At 48.3% G+C, this 22689-nt stretch overlaps 1 protein-coding gene across 1 annotated transcript in view; it reads right to left on the bottom strand.

The window, feature by feature from the left end:
- CSMD2 (CUB and Sushi multiple domains 2) overlaps window positions 1–22689 on the bottom strand; it is a 576739-nt gene that overhangs the window by 338985 nt on the left and 215065 nt on the right. The gene's annotated exons all lie outside the window — the stretch shown is intronic.

Genomic DNA, 22689 nt, shown 5'->3' with positions numbered 1-22689 from the left:
TCTTTGCTATTGAGTTGAAGAGGTGTTTGTATATTCTGGAAGTTAAGCCCTAGTTAGTCACATCATTCGCAAATAGTTTCTCCCAGGCCATAGGTCGCCTCTTCATTTTGTTTATGGTTTCTTTTGCTGCGCAAAAGCTTTTAAGTTTAATTAGTTCCCACTTGTTTATTTTTGCTTTTATTTCTATTGCTTTGGGAGACTGACCTAGGAAAACATTACTACAATTTATGTCAGAGAATGTTTTGCCTATGTTCTCTTTTAGGAGATTTACGGTATCCTATCTTATGTATAAGTCTTTAAGCCATTTTGAGTTTATTTTTGTGTATGGTGTGAGGGAGTGTTATAACTTCATAGATTTACATGCTGGAGTTCCACTTCTGACACTTGTAATCAGCTGGGTGTCTTGGGACAAGTTGCTATACACCTCTGAGTCTCAAATTATTGGACCAAAAATGAGGATGCATTTGTCTTACTGGAGAGGAATGGGGATGAAATGAAACGTGGTGGGTGGCTGCTAGATGCTGGGTCCCCTCACAATTGTAATTTTCTAAGTCAATAATTCTCACAAATGCTCTGACCTTTTGCATCAAGATGGCTTAGGATAGGTATTTAAAATATAGATTCTGGGTCAGAGGCCTAATCTACTGAATCACATTCAGTGAGACTGGGATCTGGAAACTCCTATTTGTTTAGTTCAGAGAAGTATTCATGTGCCAAGAAGTTGGAAGGCCATCTCCTATGGGAACTCTCCAAAGCTGCTCAGGGGTCCACACTCAAGGGTCCAGCTGATCCCTGAGTGAGATGCCGCACAGAGGACACGTGCCTCCCAACTGGGAAACAAGGCCTCATTTTCAGGGAGTCTTGCTGTTTTGACTGCTTTGCTCACTCTCAGAGACAGGCCTTCCCTCTATGTATGGGGTTTGGAGTGGGGAAGTCGGGGCCAGGACTGGGAAAGTGCTGCCATGTAGATCGGGGCTTACACTATTTTGAAAATTTTCATATTGCCAGAAAAGGAGCAGCCCTTGGAGGGGGAGAAGCAGGGCAGGGACTCATGGGCCAGCCAAGCAGACTGATGTTGAGGGCACACTCCACACCAGGAGGGAGCTGGGGGGCCACAGTGACCACAGCAGACACGCAGTGGATGACAGGAGGCCCAGGCCTTGCCTGGACATGTTGCATATCAGTGCAGCCAACTCCAGACCTGCCCTCTGGAGTGAGTCCTCATACTTGTAAGGTTCCTATTTACCCTTGAGTGCCCTCACTCCTCTCTCCTCCCTTGTGGTCTCCCAGGTGTAAGTTCTCTCCTCGTGCTCAATTTTGTGCTGACGGCTTCCAAAAGTCTATTTTCAACCTACACCCCTCCCCCAAACTTGAAGTCCTCACCTCCGTCTACCTTAGATGTCCCACAGGCATCTGAAATTTAACATGCCATCACTCCCTTCATCACCTCGTGCCATCCACCAGCCACTCCAGCCAAGAGTAGGAGCCATCTCTATTCCTTCTCCTCCTAGGTCCCTCAAGTTCACTGGATCACTAACCAAGTGATGCTATGTTTCTGGTCTTCCAGGCTCTTAAATCTACCCCTCCACTCGGCCTCCACTGTTACCATCTGTGTTGATTCAGGCCTCATCGCTTCTCACCTGGGCTCCTGCAACAGCGAGTAGCCCATGTCTGTGCCTGCAGCCGTCCCTGCATCGGTCCCTCCATCTTATTCTCCAGCAGCAGTCAGAGTGGTCTTTCAAAAACTGCCAAGCCGATCATGTCATTCCCCTGCTATAAATCTTTCAGTGCCTCCCTATTGTCCCCAGAAGAAAACACAAGTGATCTGGCCTCCATCTACCTCTTTGGGTTCTCCCCTTCTCCAATTTTCCACACCCTTCAGCTCCATTTCCAGGCATGGAACCTGGGAGCTCCCCCTGCTTCCAAGGCCCCTGGGCTGATCAGTCTCCGCAAAGACCGTGCTTCTGATTACCTGCCTCTGCCTTCTCCTTACTGTCACTGCCCCCAACCCACCTCACAATCCAGCTCAGCACAGACAGGTGAGATGGGGAGAGAACAGTTATTATAATTATTATCAAAACCTGTGAGTGCTTCCTGTGTACTACTGTGCATAGGAAGTACTTTCCATGCAATTTCTCATCTTAATCTTCCCAATATCCCTATGGGACAGAGACAGATGAGGAACCAGAGACTCAGAGAGGTTAAGTAACTTGCCCAAGATCACGCAGCAGTACAAGTGGTGCAGGTGATTCTCAAGCCCAGGTTGTCCGACTCCCGAGACGTATCAGAAGACGGCATCAGAGAACACAACTCAGATCTATTTCCAATGGTCTATGCAGAAAAAGCTCCCCTGCCTGAACAGAGACCCCTTAAGACATACTACCCTCAGACACCGAAGTGCTTAGCCTGGCTTATGGAGGAGGCGGTGTTATTTCCCACAAAATGATTAGGACAACAATGAACTTAAATCCCAGCCACTGCTGGAGAATATCTGCTTCTGAATTCAATTTGGTTCAATTCAATCCAATTTAATTCAGTGCAGTTATCGAGTGCCCAATATCCCCCCTGTAAGGGCTGGCTACGGAAGGTCCAGAGAGAAAGGCAGAGATCCCCCTCGGGAAATCATAACTAGCCCGGGCATGGGGTATCGCATGGAGGAGGAGGCAGGAACTGGGGTGCTGGGACAAGGGTTCAAGGCAGGTCTCTTGTGGTCAGCCCTGGAGCACTTAGGAGGTAGAGAATTTGCCAGGGTCTTATGTTAGTGCCTGGTCCGTGCTAAGTTTTGTAATTTTGCTAATTAGAATTGTGAAATCTATATCCATATTTCTTACAAAGTATGAGTATAGCGAAGACACCACCAGTTTAGTCTAATCAGGATTCTCAAGCCTAATACAAATGGAAGAAATTAGGATTAGCGAATGGTTGAGGGCATGGACTCCAGTGACAGAGAATTTGTCCCTAGCAGGGCCACCTTGGGCTCTGTTAACTTACTGAGCCTCAGGTTCCTCATCTGTAAAAGGGGAGTGAATAATACCCATCTCACAGAGCTACTGAAAGGGTTAAGGGATATTATTCAGATAAAGTGCTTATCAGCACAGCAGCTTTGCGTTAGCCAAGACAATTCTTACCCTGGGCTGTTAACTTGAAACAAATCATAATTATACCTACAATGCCTACCCTGGAGGCTGGTCCTTGATACTTAATAAATGTCTCTTAAACAAAATGCATCAGGCGGAATGCACACTTTAGGAGTGAGAGCCAGCTGGAAGGGCCCTGGATGCTAAGCTAAGAGTTTGAACTACACTCGGTGGCGGACAGCAACCACTGAAGGTTTGCAGGTGGGAAATGGCGAAGCCAGATATGGGCTTTTAGAAGGATCTCCCTGGGCCAGAATAGAGGACAGACAGGAGGGGGAACACTGGGACGAGTAGGAGGCTGCCTCAGTGTTCCAGGTGTGAGAGCACCTGAGCGCGGTTGGGATGCTGGTGTTACAGCGAAAGGGACAAACTGAATGAATATTTAGGCAGTAGAACTGACAGGTCTTGGCAACCAAGAGATGTGAGCAGAGGACAGCTGCCCTGCTGTGGAGCTGGTTCAACGTCCATGAAAGAGAGGATCCAGCTGGCGACTAGAGGGAGGAGCTATGTCCTCCTTGAAAGCCCCAGGCCACCGTTTCCACTGGGAACGCTGACCTTGCTGCTCTTCCTTGTCCCCAGGTTCATGAGGTCATGAGTGGCCCATCCACAGAGTGGGGCACAGCGGGCAGCCCATAAGAAGTTCTTTTATGAAAGAGGCCTTGGAGCTTACAGCTGGGCGAGTGGCCCCAGAGGGAAAGGACGTCCCCCTTGGCAGACAGGCCTCGGCAAAGGGACAGAAGTCACTCTAATTGCAGCATGTTTTTCAGGGTAAGTTTCAAAAGCTAATTAGAAAAGAAAAGCCTCTCAAAATAGTCCAGATAAAGGGAAAAGGACCCTCATTTGTTTATAGCTACTTTAAGCCAAGCACCACCACCTACTTCTCCCGATTCAGCCTGCAGCATGGCTGCAGAAAGGGTTAGCTGCGAATTTTACAGACAGGGAGACTGATGCTCAGAGAGATGTCCTTCCTTCCGTCCATCCGTCCTTCCTTCCTTCCTTTTCTTTTTTTTAATCTGACCCAGTTTGTCAAAGGAGGAACCAGCTATCTGACTCCCTGGCCCATTTTCTTTCCTCTGCAGCATATTTTATAATCTTTAATTTTAAAAGCCCCATGTCTTCAGACATTCACATTCTGCCGGTGGCCATGCGAAATGATCGAAAGCTTTTAGAAAGTAATTTGGCAATAGGAATCCAGAGTTTTAAAAAAATATGCATTCTGGGAATCGTTCCTAAAGAAATCATAAATTCAGGGGGGAAAAAAGGCTTTACACACTACAATGCTCTTCACAGCAATATTTATAACATGAACAACTAGAGATGATCTAAATGTCCACCGAACAAGGAGTGGTTAAGTAAGTTGTAATGTATCCATTTAGTGGAATATTTGGGGGCTAAGGGTTTATAATAACAAGGAACATACCAACGTTGTAAGTGCAAAATAATCAGGATGCAAAATTACACACAGCCTCATCAAGTGATGGTGTTATAGAGCCACATGGGGTTCCAGTTTTTGGCTCTTCCCTTTCCAATTTCCATGAGCCTCTTTCTAAATCACTCTAGATTTTAGAAATTAATAACATTATTTAATGTGAACAATGCATAACTGATCAATCTTACACAAAGCGGGAATATAATCATCTTTAGGAAATTTGCTCTTTTTCTTGTTCTGTAATATAGAATTTAGGAAAAAACTACGCTTGCTTTTAAGTTTCTCCTATGCAGAAATCATAGTGCGGCCAAACCTATCATTTCTCTTTAATACACTTCCAGAGGCACTAGCACTGTAAAACGCCGAAGGGAAAAAAAAAAGTATACGTATCGGAAAAATCACATTACTTGCAGCTAACATGATTGTCTAACCAAGAAAATCTAAAATAATCAACTTTAAAACTATTAGAGCTAATGAGAGAGTTCAATAAGATGGTGGATTACAAAAGAAATGTACAAAAATCAATGGTTTTCTTATTTACCAGCAATAAACAATTAGAAAATGCAACGGCAAAGTGATACCCTTCACAGCAACAGTAAAAGCTATAAAACTACCTAGGAATAAACCTAACAACAAACTGACTAGGCCTAAATGATGAAAACCATAAAATTTATTAAAGAACATAAACAAAGATCTGAAAAATGAGAGATGTACCATGGTCCTGTATAAAATATTCACTATTCTAAAAATGTTAGTTCTTTCCAAATTCACCTACAACATCAGTGAAATTCTAACTAAAATCACAATGGAATTTCTTGGGGGACATCTGAAAACCTTATCCTAAAATTTATCTGGAAAAGTAAATGCACCAGAATTGTCAATAAAATGTCTTAAAACTAATGATAAGGGATGACTTTTCCTACTAGAAAACAAAAATTACTGTAAAGCCTCGGTAATTGAAACTATGTGACTCTGGCACAAAAATAGGAAAACAGGTAAGTGAAATAGAAGAAAAAAAAATCCAGACATAGAATCATGAATAGATGTGAACTTAGTTTATGATAAAAGGGCCATTTCAAATCAGAAAGGACAGATTTGGGAACAGTTCATTATTCATTTGGAACTAAAAGTTAGATCTGTATCTCACACCTGGCACAAAATATAATTCAGGCAGATTAAAGAGCTAACTGCAAAATACAAAACACTGAGAGTTCCAGAAGAAGTAGAGAATATTTTTTAAGTCTCCAAGTAGGGAAGTCTTCCTAGCCAAGACACAAGACTCAGGAGTCACAAAGGAAATGAACAACGGATTTAGTCAGAAAAATGTAAAACGTCTGCTGTGAGGAATAAAACAAAGCTGAAAGAGACAAGACTGGTAGAAAATTTTTACAGCATATAGAACAGACTGGTACAGACAGAATGTCTGTGTCCCCCCAGACTCATATGTTGAAACCTAACCCTCAATGTCGTGGTGTTGGAGGTGTGGTATTTGGGGGTTCATAAGGTCATGGGGGTGGGGCCCTCACGAATGGGATCACTGCTCTTATAAAAGAGGCCTTGGAGAGCTCCCTTGCGTCTTCCACCAAGTGAGGACACGGCACAGAGATGGCCAACTATGAACCAGGAAGCAAGCTCTCACCAGACCCAAAGTCTGCTGGCACCCTGACCTTGGACCTCTCAGCCTCCAGAACTCTGAGAGACACATTTCTGTTCTTCACAAGCCACCAGCCTGTGGTATTTTTGTTATAGCAGCCTAAACAGACTAAGACATAGACACAGTATTAATACTCAAAATATGCAAAGAGCTCCTAAAAATCAATAGGAAAAACACACACAACCCAATAGAAAAATGGATAAAGAATATAAATAGGCAATGTAGAAAATAAAAAGGACTGTAAACACACGAAAAGATTATCAACTGCTACTGATAATAATTAAAGGAGCAGAACTCAAAAGAAGAATGAGGTGTTCTATTTCATCCATCAAGACAGATTAAAAGTAATGAAATTTTAATTTGGGAATGATATAGGGAAATAGCCAGTCTCAAACATGGCTGATGGAAACATTAAAGTGGCACAGCTTTTTTGGAGTATACTTAGGCAGAATCTAAATTAAAAAACAAAACAAAACATACATTTTGACCCAGAAATTCCAGTTCAAGGAAGCTATCCTATAAATGTTCCAAGATGTGCACTAAGATATATGCATGAAGGTGTTAACTGTAGCCTCATTTGAAATGACAAAAGGTGTTAATTATTTGGCAAGTGTTTAAAAAATAAGGAGTCAGAGATAGGCGGGAAAATATCTAACATGTGCACTTAAGAGAATATAAACAAGTTGAAGAATAAATGTCTATGTTTAACCCCCTATCCTGTGTGTGTGTAACACATAGCGACAGGTCTACGGAGCTACATACCAACTTGTTCATAATGTTTGCCTCTGGGGAGGAGAGTAGAATTGGGGTGGGGGTGGACAAACAAGAACGAACATTTTATTCTGTACTCTTGGGTATGTTTTGAATTTTTCACAATGAGCATGAATTGCTTTGGTAAATAACAAAAAAGGATAGATAGATTAACTCCAAGAACACAGTTCTTTAAAGGAAAAACAAAACAAAGCCAAGGCTAGAAAAAAGGAAGGAAATTCATCAAAATGTTCAAGCCCAAGAGTTTCTTTCTTTATTGAGTTTCTCTCTATTTTCTAAATTTTCTTTAATGACCATGTGTTACGTTTATAATGGAAATAAAAAGACTGAATACTCTGTATTCCTTTCAAGTTGTTTTCCTTTTGCTGGAAACCAACTGAGTAAAATAATTGCACTTTCGCTCTTTTCTGCTAAGGCTGGTCAGGTGGTTCTGGAGCAGAAAGTGGGGGGATGGCGTCCCTGGACCCCAAGCATGGACTTGAGAGCATTTGTAAGAAGTGAATGACCAAATGCAGACAGAAACCGGAGTAAATGCACCGGTGAGAGGGTTCATGTCACCCCCTTAAAAAATGATGAATGGAATGCTCCTAGCATAGGTGTAGTTGTGCAATGAGTTGGTGATGCTTTGTGATGATCTGAATGGACCATCACACTATCCATCCAGCTACTCCTCACATCAGTAGAAACAGCTGGGCTACATCTCTGCCTGGTCCAGCCTGGATGGCCAAGGAAGGGAGACGTGGAATTAAAGAGAGAGAACTTAAATGACTTATAAGGAAGGAAGGGGTGGGAGGTAAGTAACGCCTTACTGAGCATCTACTGTCTCTTGAACACCATTTCTGGCACTATTACACCCATTTTGCAGAAGGGAACATGGCGAGATTAGTCCCTGCCCCAGGTTGCCCAGTGGGACTTTGTTTATCTGACTCCAGGTCCTGGGCTCTGCCCCCTGGCCTCCCAGCCAGAGGGTGGGAGAGGAGGGGGGATGGGGAAGTGAAGGAGCTTTCACTGCCTAAGAGTAAATAGGTCATAGGTGTGTTTGAACTCTGAGACCTTTTCCTTCTCCCCAGGCTGAGTTCTGAAACTTCTCATGGTGGTTCCAGAAATGATGAAGTGAAAGCTGGGGCATGTCTAAATAAAGGCCCCATGTGGGCGTCCCTGCTCAATTATGCATGGCTCGTTGTGACTTCACCCTCGGTGCCTCCAACTTGTGGAAGAAGCACGACTTCATTTGATGCACAGCCAGGAAAAAGCGAAACTTTCCAAAAATATTTGAATGTTGACAGCAGATTCTTGCATCCCAGTGAATAATTGGTTTGTGTAAATGTGGATGTGTGTGGATGTGACCTAAATCCACAGAACTTGTGATTCTGTGACTACAAAATAGGTTTTGTGTCCCTGAGTTTCCCAATCTCAATGGGTAATTGCCAAGCTAGCAGGCAGCCTCGCCTTTTCCCAGGACCCTCGGGGTGGTTGATGCTGGTCCCTGAAAGGGTCCTCTTGTTTGCTGGCTGCAGCCTGCTGGAAGGGCTGGAGATCGAAACACACCCTGATATCGGGTCTCCCCTCCTCCTGACCCAGGGCTGTCGTTTGACAGTAGCGGGGAGGGGGGTCAGTGTCACAGCAGTGGGGCTACCTGGGTAATGGAGTCCTGCTGTACCTGCTCACCAGAGCCACTGCCCCCTCTGCAGGCTTCTGCGGATTTGCCGAGGTCTCAGTGGCTTCTCAAGGTTTAAGAGATGCTCCTTCTCCAAGGTCATGTTTAGTGAGCTGGGAGCCACCACAAAGCTGCCTAAGCCCCAAGCGTCACAGCTCTTTCAGTTCATCTCCACTCTGCCCTTTGAATTCCTTTAGACCTACAGCAGGTGCTGCTACTGTCCGGCCAATAATCCTGGGTCTTTCAGAGTGGGCCCGTTGACTGCCAAATGCCAGCATTTGCACCCATGCCCAAGTGCATTTTTCCTTATGGAAGGTCACTTTGCCCATGTGCACAGTAGGCTTGAAACCTCCTAAACCTCCAGAAGCAGTCTTCTATGAGTTTGGGGAATTGCTGTATAAATACCCTGGCTCCCTTAGTCCTTGGGTGGGGTAATTCCAAGACCTAGACCTGGGGTCTGCAGAGCTGGGTTTCCCAGAGTATCCCTGCAGATTATGCCTGGGCTCCCACTGTGACAGCTGGTATGATCACATGCCCTTTATTGGCTACTCTCCCTTTCCCGTATCACGTCCTCCTCTGCTGGTGTTACCTGCACCTCCTAATAAACTACTTGCCCCTGAAGCTTTGGCTCAGGTCTGCTTTTGGGAAAACGCAAACTAGGTCCATATCCCGGACCTAGGGGTGGTAGAATCCCAGCATCAGACACAGATGTGCCGAGAAGCAGCCTTCCTCTGCTGGGACCGCCACTTGTTGGGGTGTCCAGATCACTGACTGGGCCCCATCTCCTGCAGGGCAGGTTCCTCTTGGGAACTCCCATCTTCTGCAGGGTCCCAGATCCTTTTCTCCCAAAAGGCTCACGTACGTCCATGGAGAAGACGTGCTGCCTTGTTCCCTTCAACCACATCCCGACCTCAACACCTTTGAGCTTCCATTTCCCCGCCAGAAAAGTGGGCACACCGGTCCACCGCAGTCAGCGGCTATGAGAATGAATAACAATACATTACTACTCAGCAGAGTGTTATTTACATGCCAGACATGCTTAATGTTAATATGAAATTCACAACAGCCCTAAGCAGTATCAATGATTATTTATATATAACAACATTTGTAATAATGTAAATTATTATACTAGGCTGACAGCCCTATTTTAAAGCTAAAGAAATAGAGGCTCAGAGAGGTGAAATCCCTTGCCCAAATCCTGGAGTTGAGGCTTGAACCCATGTCTGACTCCACAGCCCTCCAGGCAAACAGCCTCTCCTGAAGTCAGAGGCTACGGCAGCACCAGCGGCACCGGGCAGGAGAGCCTGAGGGGTGTGGGTGGGTGGGCCTATAGATTTGTGAGTCAGGGATGAGGAAGGTGGAGAGAGGCAGGCTGGCCCTACCCTGGGGGTATGAGGCACAGTCTGAGTCCATGAGCAGAACTGGCACAGTCTGGGTCCCCAGCGGAGTCCGGTGGGGCAGGATGCACGGTGGACAAGAGGAAAGAGGCTGGGGGGCGGGATCCTAAATGGAAGGCATCTCAGATGCGACAAGAGATGAGCAGCAGCAGGGCCAGCCCTGGGGCCTGGGGCTGGGGCAGGGAGGCTCAAGGCTGCTTGTTGAGCCCAGGCCTTCCCTCTGGAGAGGTGTGGGGACCCGGTGCAGGGATCGGGCTCAGATGGGCTTGGCTGAAAGGTGGCTGGGCACACTGGCTACACCTCCAGGAAGGCTCAGAAAGGGAGGCTGCTGTGTCTCCTCCAGATTCCCAGACATGGGCGTGGGCTATTCTCAGCCCCCACGAGTCTGTGGGGTCGTGAATGTTGAACAAGTTTGCAGCCAGGGCTTTCTGGGACAGCGGAACCGAGACTGCGGAGCTCTGCATCCCAGGGGCTGACCCTGGGCAACCCGCATCCTCTCAGCTGAGGTGCCCGCTGTACCTTGACCAGGTCCTGGGAGGGCTGCTTGCACCATCCCTAGCCTGGAGCCAGCAGCAACTCCCACACTCCCCAGAACTGCGGAGGCTGGGAGCCACGCAGGCTCCTAAAACTGAGCTGGCTTTTCTCTTGTTAAGTCACAGGATAAAGCACTTTACATATTAATCAGGTTAGGAATCTGAGAGCACATATCAGGGGATTGAAATATGTAGATTTTGATGATGAATTCATGCTCATCAGAAAACCAATGAATCATCCTAACTTCATTATCAGGAATTATTTGATGGGGGAATTGGCAGGGGGGATAGGGGAGCGGGGAGGGGAATGCCAAGGGGGAGAGTATTTCTTGGTTCTCAGCCCAGACTGTATTCTCTTCCAGCAACACATTTCTGCAGCAGGACAATTTGTTTCCATGATGTGTACCCTGAACACGGCCACTTCCTGGAGGCCTCAGTGAGGCTCAAGGGCATTGCTTAGTGAAGTCAGACCTTGAGGACCAGGGCAAACCACATAGATAGACACAAATAACCCTGAGAGCACCTGCCTTTACTGTTGCTTTAAAGTCAACGGGCACGGTCATGCCTGCGACACTAACTCCTGTGGTGACTAGTGGCAAGCCACCTGCCACCTCCCTGTGCCTCGGTTTCCTCATCTGGAGAATGAGGATGATGCCTGTTAAGCTTCCAGGGGTGGAACCAATGAGAGGGGCTGGAACCCAAAATTCCAGCTCCTTATGTGCTCAGCACTCTTTTAGGTGTGGGGATCCAACTGAGACACAGACATTCTGACGAGTGAGCAGAGGTACTTGTGATTTTAAATAGGTGGTCAGGCAAGTCCTCACCAAGAATGTGATCTTAGAGGTGATACCTGAAGGAGGTGAGGGCGGGAGGTACTGTCTGGTACCTGGAAGGAAGAGCATTCCAGGTGGAGGGGACAGTATGTGCAAAGGCCCTGAGGTGGGGGAGAACAGCAGGGGCGCCACAGAGTGTGGCTGCAGGAGTGGATGAGAGACAGAGAAGAAGGAGGTAAGGTCAGAGAGGTAAAGGGGGAGGGAGTGGGCTCCAAGGGTGCAGGGGCTTTCAAAGAGCCTGCTGAGAGCAAAAGAATATTAAGGAAAGGTCAGAAGAGGACCTAGAAGATAAAGTGGCCCCTCTATGGAGTAAACTGAAGCACAAGCAATGGGGGAGTCAGGACAGGCAGACGGGAGGGGAATATGGCATGAAGTACAGTTTGTGTGGGTGCAGATCTTGCAGAAGAGGACGCTGCTGTGACTGTCTCACGTGAAGCCTGGCCAAACGCTGGTCCAGTGGGAGGGAGCCTGGAAATCCCAAAGCTGCTGGAAACAGGGCTGGGTCAGACTCGGAGAGCCTGGGTTCCACCCTGGCTCTGGCACGTGTTGCTGAGTGACACTGGGACTCAGTGTCCTTATCCATGGGATGAGGAGTAGGGCCGCAGCATACTTCCTACAGAACTTCCTGGAAGCCTCAGGTTCTGTTATTCCTCCTGGTCTCCGCTTCCCTGGGATAAGTGGGCGGAGCCTGCTCTCTCCAACAACGCAAATAAAAAATCTGTGGGGTTTACACTGAGTGTGTCCACATCATATGGTCAGGTGGACTTTGGGCACTGGGTCCCAGGCTGTGGATAAAGCAGGACCACTGAGGTCAAGAGGTGACCCCTCCCCTGTCTGAACTGCTTCCTTTGGGGGCCACGAGAGTCTCAGCCCCAGTGTACTTTATAACCACCCAGGGAACTTAACACCCAGGACAAAATCAGCTCCATTCTCTCAGGTGAGGGTGGGGAGCAGGAACAGCTCTCTCCAGGGATCCTCACCCGGCTTCTTGGAGGGAAATACAAAATGGGTTGATTCAGGTTTGACAGACATGTCTTAAATGCCCCCCCGCAGGCAGGGTGCTTTCACCTGTCCTCATTTGATCCTCTCAGAGCCTTGAAGGAGGGATTTCCTCCCCGTTTTGCAGATGAGGAGACCAAGGCTCAGAGCAGTGAACTGGTCCAAGGACTCCTGGCTGGTACGTGTTGATGTAGGTCATCCCAGTCAAACGTCAGTTCTTAGTCACTTTATCATAGTACACCAATTTACTTCAAACCTTCCCTCCCCGGCCCTGGGAGACAGATGTAGAGAGGAGGAGACTGAAGCTCAGAGAGGTTATGTGCCTGTGCCAAGGTTGCAGGGACAGAATGTGCCCGAGCTGGCATTTCGAGTCAGGTTGCTAAAAAAATGCTGTTTCTCTTGCAAACGTCCCACTCCCCAAATACCCATCTGGGGCCGTGGTTCTTGCTGAAGGGATGTACTGGAGTCATTATCAGACTCTGAAGAGATAAAGCATTGCAAATTGAATGAGAAAATCTATTTTCACATCCTGATGAAGACATAACTGACAATGAAAGAGTGAATTGTTTTAGAGGAAAACACAGCCCCTGGTTTTCTCCTTTCTCAAAAAAAAAAAAACTTGGAGTTATGGCTTTAGAAAAATAGAAGCAGCTGACTATCACAGATAAAAATGCCCCTTTGCCTAATTGGATCTTTAATAAGGAATCCTAATTAATTCCCCTGAATAGAAAACTTTTACACTGGTGTTATCTCGCCCCGTGCTGATGGGCAGGGTTATTTCCAGATGCAGAATAATGAATCTTTCCCAGCCGGGCTAGGAGTCGCCAGAGACCTGTCAACTTCCCTATGAAAGTAATTACTTGCCAAGGCGTCAGGGGGAAATGGACCTGGGGGAGGGGCTGGGGGAGGGTGATTACAAGCAGAGGGATTGGGGGATTTAGGGGAGCTTGGGAGGGCATCGCTGGGCAAGGGTTGGGAGGAGATGGGCAATGGTGAAGGATGGAGGCCACATTAGCATCCAGGATGCCATCCCCAGCTCGGAGCATGGCCTAAGGGACCCTTTTCTTTTTTGTGAAAAACATCACTTGATGGAGCCTGACAGATCGGGATAATTGTGAGAGCTGGACGGGCAGCAAGCAGAAGTCAGGAAGCAGGGCTGCCTGCATCTCCTCTTGGTTGGGGCCACGGCTGGGCTGTCATTGCCCGGGGACCTCTGTGGCATCCGTAAAGACAACACTAAATGAAAAGGGTTATCTGGACAACTCAGGCCACAGACCAGCACTGGGGAGGATGTGGCTGAGTGACACGGGCCATTTGTCTGCAGTGACAGGGCTCTCCTGCACGTGAAGGCTTCCGGCAGTTTGTCCAGTGCTCACAGGGTGACTTCTTGGGAGCAGGAAGCCAGCCCAAAGCTCTCACCATGCGCAGCTCAGAGGACAGAAGCCACACCAGGGGGAGGGACTGGGAGCCAAGGCTGTACGCCTGGGCGCACCCTTCCAGGACACCTAAAGTCTCTTCCCAGCTGGAATTCTCACCCCAATGTGAAGGGACACAAAGACCAAGAGGCTGGAAGGCAAAGGGCCCTGGCTTTGGTCTGCACCTTGCCAGCGCTGTGCCCGGGGCATGTGACCTTCCTCAGTCTCGGTTTCTCAGTTACTTGAAGATGTTAAGGAAATAATGAGTATAGATGCCTGGCACAGAGCTGACACTTCACCAAGAGTACCTGTCTTTTCTTCAAGCCCTCCCAGTTCTAGAAAAATCTCTGTAGGTGACAGATCCTGCTGGAGGGGAATCCTTAGTGCTGTGTTTGAGAAGTTAGGAAGTCTCTGTGCCCAAGCTGCCGGGTCCTAGCAGGCTGGGGGGAGACGGGGTGGGGAGGGTGTGCCACCTGCCTTATAAAACGGGGTGGGGGGGCGGATCTGCTGAAGTTCAGAAGGCTGAGGGCGCCACTCAGAGGAAGAGTCAGAGACATATTGTTCATTCCTGTCTTTCTCCGTGTGCCCTTGAGGGTGCTGCCACGTGGCCCTGGGACCGCAGAGCTGCCTGGCCCGGAGGGTCACGACAGCCCCCTGCTATGGCCTCCTGCTGGGGCCAGCTGGCAGCTGCCACCTTGACCAGTCAGCCGCAGGGGCTGAGACCCGTAGCACCTGGGAGTCTCTGAAGGGAGCCCGTGCAGCTGTCCACAGGCACGGAGCGCCTGCGGGGCGGCTCCAGGAGAGGGGTAGGGGTGCGCAGGGTGGACAAGGCTGGGCTGGGGAAGGGGGAGGGAGGCCTTTCCAGATGCTTCAGCCACGAAAGGTTGGAGGAAGGACACGGGCAGGATTTAAAAGCTGGGAAGCCAGGTCTGTTCAAAGTCTTTCTGGCCAAGTGTTCCTTGTATGTTCTATGTAAGGCCCCGAGAAGGTAAGTGAGGCTAACTGAGGTCACCCAGTCAGTTGGCAGCAGAGCTGGTGTTTGAACACAACATGACTCCTAAATCCATGCTCCATCTCTTGCTCAACTCTGCCTTCCTTGAGGTTCAAGGGTGAGCAGGAAGTCCTGGGGATCTTTCTCGGGATGCTGAAGGGTAGACCCTGATATGCGGTCCCTTTCTCAGCAAGGTCTGCACACTTGGGCTCAGGGACCAGAGCTGGAGCTAGAGCAGGCCAAGCCCTTGCTGCCTTCTCACTTGGCCACAGACACCTGGAGCATCATGGGAAAGGGCTGTGGGCATCCCACTAGGACGACCAAGCGTACTGGCAACACGGCAAGGGGCTAGGGGTGGTCAGCACCCAGCTTGGGAGTAAGCAGCCCAGATGCCCCCTGGGCAAACGTTCTCCGGGTCCACCTGCCACAAACATCTCTCAAGGAGGTTTCACATCTACTTCATGGAACCAGCAATACAGGATGCAGGAGGGAAAACTGAGCAGAGAGAGAGGCAGTGGGCAGAAGCTGCATTACACCCACCCCCTACCTGGGAAGCAGCCTGTAAGTCTCAGTGGCCTGTCATGAGAACAGAGCAAGACTCCAGTGTAACTCTAGGCAAAACTGAATGCTTGATTCAAGAGCTGGGGGCTTGCTGCAACTTGGACTATCCTGGGACATGAGGAGAACTGGGTTGGAGATGCAATCCTGGAGGTAAGGCGGTGCACAGGGGGCAGGGACCACACTCTGCTGGCTGGGACCGAGCACTGATTCTCTACAAGTTTACAGAGGGAGGATAGAGAGAACCTGTGACTCAAGAAGAAAGAACCAAGAAGCCACATGAACCTCTGATGGAGTCAGGATGGAAGATGAATCAGGGCTCAAAAGAACAGAAGAGAGAGAGGGGTAGCCCAGAATTTAGAGTCTGGCAGGGGCAGTGGGGCAGGGGGTAGTGTCCAACTTCTGGCTCAGGTACTTACTACCTGTATGACTTTTGGCATCCCTGAAAAAGAGGGATGATGGTACAGTCTTAACAAGAATTCTGCAGGGATTGAATGAGATAATGCACGTGAAACCCTTGGTACAGCGCCTGACACCCTGTAGCTCTTAAAGACCATTACATTCCTGAAGGTATATCAAGGCAGGAGGGAGGCAGATAATCAGAAACTCGAAGAGGCCAGCTAGAGAGCACCAGCATCTGCTCTAAGGGCAAGGAATGGTCCCAGGAGTGGCTGGCCTCTGGTGTGCAGAGGGAATGGAATGGGAAGAACCGAGATGGAGAGGAGAGTATATGGGGGGAGGAAGCTGAGCCTCTGAGGCTCAGTGTCGTCTTCTGCAAGATGTGGTATCTAACTCGTAGATGCTGGCAAAGAGTCAATGAGACAGTGTAAGTGATGTCATTCAGCAGCTAGCTCAAGAGGCAATCAAGACGTATCTGCCTGCTGCCAAAGGGCTCTGAGATGACGCAAGGTGGGCCCAGGTGCTGCTACTGGCCTTTCTTCTGGTGCTGGTGAGATGGGGCTGTGAGGAGGGTGCTGACTCTAAGATGTCAAAGGCTATATGAATTCAACCAGCTTTCAGCAAACCTCAGTGCCTGTCTGTTCGCCAGGCTTTGGCCGAGCACTGAGGATTCAGGGATGCTGGGACAAGTTCAGGCTCTTTGAGAGTTCATGTTGGGCGAGGGACGTTCGCTGGAAAAGCTAAAGGGGTGGTGCCATGCAGCCTGGAGCTTGGGGTGGGCGGGGAGAGGGAGGAGGGAGGGCAGAGATGCCACCACGTCTCATGGTTTCAGAAAGGAGAAGCCTTTGTGTGGGCCTCCACCAAGTAGATAAGGAGGAGAGACTAGACTACAAAGCCAGAGGGCTGAGACTTTCTGGTTCAGCATCGTAATCACGGGGCTTATCACAGAACCCAGCACAGAGCAGGCAGGCAAAAACATTTGTTAAATAAACTCATAAAGTCTGTGAGGAGTCAGTGTGCTTTGTTTTAGGTAATAAATGTGCTCGCCCAACCTTGTGCATAAACTATAACCAAACATATAACTCAAATACAACCCAGGAATTTCCATACCAAGAAATTCAATAATGGACCCTTTCATAAGACTGGGCAAAAACCCACCCCCTCCCTATTATTGCCCTGGAGAGAGTTCTGTTTAGGCCCAGTGTGGCTCTCAAACTGTCATCTACTTCAGAACACCTGACAGAAGAGTCACAAATGCTGAATTTGGATCCAATCCTCAGACATATTGGAGTTAGTAGTCTGGGGTAGGACCCTGGAATCTGCATTCCCAACTGCCTCCCACACAAGTCTTCTGAAGCAGGGAGTTGCTCGGTGCATCACAGTTTGAGAAACAAGGGTTGCATTCTAGAGGGTCTTTTTAAAACTGGGGGTATAACTGAGATAGATCAGGAAATTCGGGGCTCCTGGAAGCTGCCGTGTCTGGCTGCCTCTTCTCCCTCACCGGCCTGTCACAAGACAGACAGATGACCCTCTGTTTCTGAGGAAGACAATCAACTGAAAAGCCCGTTTCCTGCTTTGCTCGTCGATCTCCTTCATAATCTCTTTCCCCGAAGCCTCCCACGCCCCATCGTTTGCGGTTCCCCACTTTAGCTCATACCAGGATCCCATGGGGACCTTTAAAAATACTGATGCCTGGCACCCAACCCCTGGGCTTTCTGACTTAGTCAGTCGGGGTGTCTGGTTCTAACGAGCATCAGGGTGGTACCAACTGCACTAAGTCCTTTATCCCTGGCTTTCCTCTGGCCCAGAGATCAGCATCAATGAATCGCGCTGATTTCTTTGACTGTCCCCCTCAATCGTATCACCATTGACCGGAAGAGGACTCTGGAGAAGAAAGACCAGCCTTGGCGGATGGAGGATTTAAAGGGGTTCTGAACGGTCACCGAGTTCACTCCTGCAGTGGGAAACGTATTCATCACCCTGATTGCCTTTTCGCCCGTCTCCCTGGGGTTTGTAGGCAGGAGGCAAAGAGCACTAGAAGGACTCCTGGTGGGATAGGTTGCCTGCAAATTGATTCTGCCCCAACCCTGGGGCAGGTGGAGTGAACAGTGCTCATCAAACCTCTCACCTCCTTCCTGCCAGGCCCAGTGTGCGGCTGCTCAGATGAAGGGAGGGGAGAGCTGAAACTGACATGGCTGCAGAAACTGACATCAGGTGCCAGACAGGCATTTGCTTAACAAACTGGCTAATTTGAACCTCTGTCTCCCAGACTAAAACTCTTTTGAAGGGAAGGAACAAAAAAGAAAGCGATATTTAACACATTTCTATTTCTGTGCTACACTGTCTCTCTCTGAGGTGGCAAGTTTGAGCCTAATTGATTTCTTAGTCAAAAGGAAAAAAAAAAAAAAAAGAAAAGACAAAGAGGAAAAACAACAACGAGAAACCTCACCTCGCTCATGCTGCAATCAAACCTCTCCAGTCCTGCCGACTGCTGAGCTTTTTATTTTTTTAAGACTGGCCAAGTGACTTGCATAATTTAAGATCCTTTCTAGCACTGATCAGCCTGCTCTGGCCAAGCAGTTTGGCTGATTAATTATTAATCAGACTGAGTTTAGGATGAGTAATCAGCAAGAGTCAGGGCTAATTTGCAAATGTCCCCCAGGAAGGTTATTACTTAAAATACTTGGTGGAAAGGCTCCATGTTAACCTTTGCAATTAGCCACAGGACATGGTTACTGGTGAGGCAGAGGCAAGTTTCTCCTCCCAAGAAACCAATCTTGGACACCTACTAAGTGCCAAGCCCTGCCTTGGGAGCTTTTCAGGGTTCTGCAGGTAGTGTCAGCAGAAGGAAAGGAACAGGAAAAAGACAAATGCATAAGTAAGCCAGAAACTCAGGGATTGACAAATGCCTGAAATAACACAAGATGCTATGATAGAGAGTGAGGGGTTACTTTAGATTGCATGGGCAGGGAAAGCCTTTTTAAAGAGGGGATATTTAAATTGAACTCTGCATTTCAAAAAAGCCAGGTCTTTTTTTTTTTTTTTTTAACTTTGAAGGAAGAGGATCTTAAGCCCTGGGAACAGCCAGTGCAGAGGCCCCCTAGGAGGGACTCCGCTTTGCCCATCCAAGGGACAGAAGGGAAGCGAGTGGAGCTGGGGCACAGTGAATGGGCTTGGGTGATGGGATGGAAGTCAAAGAGGTGGGCAGTGACCCCATAGTATAGAGTCTTCTTGTAGGATTTTATTCTGTGTGATGGGAAGCCTTTGGCAAGACTTTGATGGAGAAGACACGACGTGATGTGTGAGCATCTATCATTCCCTTTGCTGTACGGAGAATGGATTACAGAAAGGGTAGAAGCTGGGAGGCAAGACCGTTGAGCAGCCAGATGCTGATGGCATGGAGGGGACAGAGCAGCTTCCTCTGGGGAGGGGACAGAGGTGGAGGAGGCTGGGAGAGGACAGATTTAGGGGAGGTGGGGATGTCTTATGTCCATGGGCAGATGAATGAATAAACAAAATACTGTACATACAGACCATGGAATATTATTTGGCCTTAAAAGGGAATGGAATTCTGATTCATTCTATAATATGCATGAACCTTGAAAACATTACACTAGGTGAAATCAGTCAAACACACAAAAAACAAATATTGTGGTTCCACTTACAGGAGGTCCCTAGAGTAGTCAAATTCATAGAGGTAGTGGTTACGAAAGGATGGGAGAGGATGAGGAGTTATTGCTCAAGGGGTACCAAGTTTCAGTCAGGAAAGTGAGGTAAGTTCTAGAGATGGACAGTGGTGTTGGTTGCACATCGGTGTCAATGTACCTAACGACACTGAATTGTACACTTAAAAACCATCAAAGTGGTCAATTTTACATTACGTTTATTTTACTATGATAAAAAAAGAGTCTGTTTTGGAGTGTTTTGAGATCCTGTTAAGATTTTGAGATTTCTATTAATATATATAGAACCCCAAAGGTCCCTCAGGGCTGAACATTTAAATTGAGAACCATTGGTGTATGGTGTATGGATGATACTGAAAGCCAACTAGTGATTCACTGAGGTTATCTGGGAAAGAGGGTAGATGGAGGGGGTTCCCAGGACCCCTTGGGTTGTTCCCACATACCTGGTGGACAGAGGTTGAAGAGTGGAGAAGGGAGCAAAGGAGACTGAGAAGGAATGGCCACAGGCAGCTAGCTATGTGGTTTCAAGTCAGCCAATAAAAGGAACTAGTTCAAGAAGGACAGATGGCCAATGACGGACGTTGCCAAGAAGCCAAAGCAGATGAAGACAGAGAAGTGACACTGGATTTGGCAGCCTGGAGGCCACTGGCAATTTTCCCAAGGTCAGTTTTAGTGGCAGGCAGGGCAGATACTGAGAAAGGGATTTGTCTCAGGAACTGGCATAGGTGAAAGGCTCTGAGTGATGGGGGAGTTTGGTGTGTGCTGTTTTTGTTTTGATTTCAGATGGTAGCTATTAGAACATGTCTCTATGCTGTTAACAATGTTCAAGAGGGAAGGAGAGAAATAATACATGCAAGAAAAAAGATTAATTTCGCAGAGAAGTCTTTGGGAAGGATGAGATCTCGGAGGGGTTAGGCTGGACCATGTGACTATTTCTGGTCAATGAAATGTGAGTTGGGAGTGATGTGTATCGTATCTGGGCTGGGGCAGTGAAAAGTCCACTCTCTTTCCCTGCCATGGCATTGGAGAAGGCTGCATATTCCAGATTGTGCAGCTACGAGATCCTTGAGCCTGGACATCCACCAGCATGACTATGTGGATCAGAGCCACTCCCCTGACTCATGACAGCATGGGCAAGAACTAAATCTTTAAGGTGTTATACCATGAGTGTTAGGGTTAATGAAGTTCAAAGAAGGAAGTGGCAAGAGATGAGGCTGGGGTGGTAGGCAAGGGCTGGATCAAGAAGGGGCTTGGGTACCCTATCAAGGGCTGGGATTTTATTCTGTAGACAATAGAAGATGATTGAAAGCTTTCGCCTGGGGATAAGCGTGTCAGATCTGCATTTTAATTAAACCATTTGGGTAGCAGTAGGGAGGATGAATTGGAGAGCTCCAAGAAGCTGAGTGATCAGCAAGGAGGCTATTACAACCCACAAAGAAGGAAAGATGATGGGCTGAACTGGGGGAGCGGAAGTAAACACGGAAAGACTTGCTACAGGAGGTACAATGGGAGAACTTAGCAATTAATCGAATGTGGCTGGTGAGAGAAAGGGATTAAACAGGGATGATTCCCAGAGTTTTCAATGAATGAGGTGAAGGGTGGCACCAACAATTAAGAGAGGGAACGAACTCTGACCATTTGAGTCATCAGTTATGAGTGAAGTTGGGACATGCTGAGTTGGAGATACCGCTGGGACGTGAAGGTGGAGCTGTCCAACAGGCAGCCGGCTCCACAGTCTGATGCTTGGGGGGAAGGCCAGGCCAGGGAGCCAGATTTGAGAGTTGCAGACAGACAGGTGGTTTATCTGAAGCCCCAGGAGCAGATAAGCTTACCCAGGGAGAATGTGTGGGATGGGCAGAGCAGTAAGGCAAGAGCAGAATCTGGGGGACATCAAAGAAAACAGAGAAGGAAAGGTCAGAGAGGTCAAGAAGAATCAGAGAGAGCAGCATGAGAAAGGAAAGAATAAAAAGGAAAATTCTGAAAGGAGACATAATCAACAATGTAAAGGAATGCCAAAGCGTCCAGTAAGATGAGCCCTAAAAACCATCTTTTGTCTTTGGCCTTGGAAGTGGTAGTGTCTAGGGAGTGGGGTGGTTCTCTGCTGATGATCTCACTGTGAATGGTTTCAGGGAGCAGCTGTGGGGAGAAGGCATGGTGAAGCAGGTAGGAATTACTGCATATGGAAGACTTAGAGGCAGCCAGGACAGATCGCGCTTTCAAGAACTTGGATGGAAGTTCCCAGACACGCTGGAGACTCCTGAAGCCTCCCCTTTCCCTTCCCAAATAACAAAATCTGTTGAGTTTAACGGTGATCATCTGCCATTTCATCAGATTGTCAAATGTGAGTCTTCTGTGTAAATCTTGCTTCCCTGGTGAGTCTGTGGGTGTCACGCGCCAGCCACCAGATGAGGAGAAGCTGGGATTCAAAGAAGGGTAAGCTCAGAGTTAGAACCAAGGACTTAGGTCAGTCTTAGGAAAGCAGAAGAGGTTGTAAGAGCAAGGGACAGGCAAAACAATGTGAAACCTGGGACAGGTGACACCAAGAGAGAGCAGAACAAACATTTGTGGTCAAATGTGAAGATGGAGACCAGGACTGGGGCCCAGAACATTCTGAATGAACTAACATCACTGGAAGGCAGATCGTGCTAGAATGAGGGGCCTCTGGAAGGGCCCCGAACAACTCCTTCCACCTGTCTTGGCGGCACCATAAGGCATCTGGCAGCTCCTCCAGAGAGGTCGAGAAGAGCATCTTGTTGTCTGGTGCCCTTCACGGGCCTGGCACAGGCTGCCACGCCGACGCCGCACTCATTATCGACCTGTTGTGTGCGCGCAGTCAGACCCACGGTGGGCAGGCCAGCTGCCCGACCTCGGCTTCCCACGCACACAACTCTGCCGCCCCGCCAGCTCTGGTGGAGCTGCTGGGCCGACAGCGGGCACCCCCAGCTCGTGTTCTCTTTCTGAGAGCAAGCTCTCACCCATGCAGAGCAGGAAGTCCTGCTGATGCTCCGTGGAGTGTGCGGGAGCCCCGGCCCCCACTCTCCAGCTCTCCGGACGTGTTCGGCCAGCAGCATGCCAGGGCACTAAGCCTCTCCTACGGCTCGGCAGCGGCGGAGCTGCTAACGCTACTTCCAGCTCCGACGGGAGCCCAAGATGAGATTTTAAAGGGCTGGTTACTTATGGCCTGGCTCCTGACGGATACAACAGATGTAATTTCATGGGCTCTATCAGAAGAG

The sequence above is a fragment of the Vicugna pacos genome, chromosome 13 (assembly GCF_048564905.1).
Source record: "Vicugna pacos chromosome 13, VicPac4, whole genome shotgun sequence".
Classification (NCBI taxonomy): Eukaryota; Metazoa; Chordata; class Mammalia; order Artiodactyla; family Camelidae; genus Vicugna; species Vicugna pacos.
This window is presented reverse-complemented; position numbering and strand designations above follow the sequence as displayed.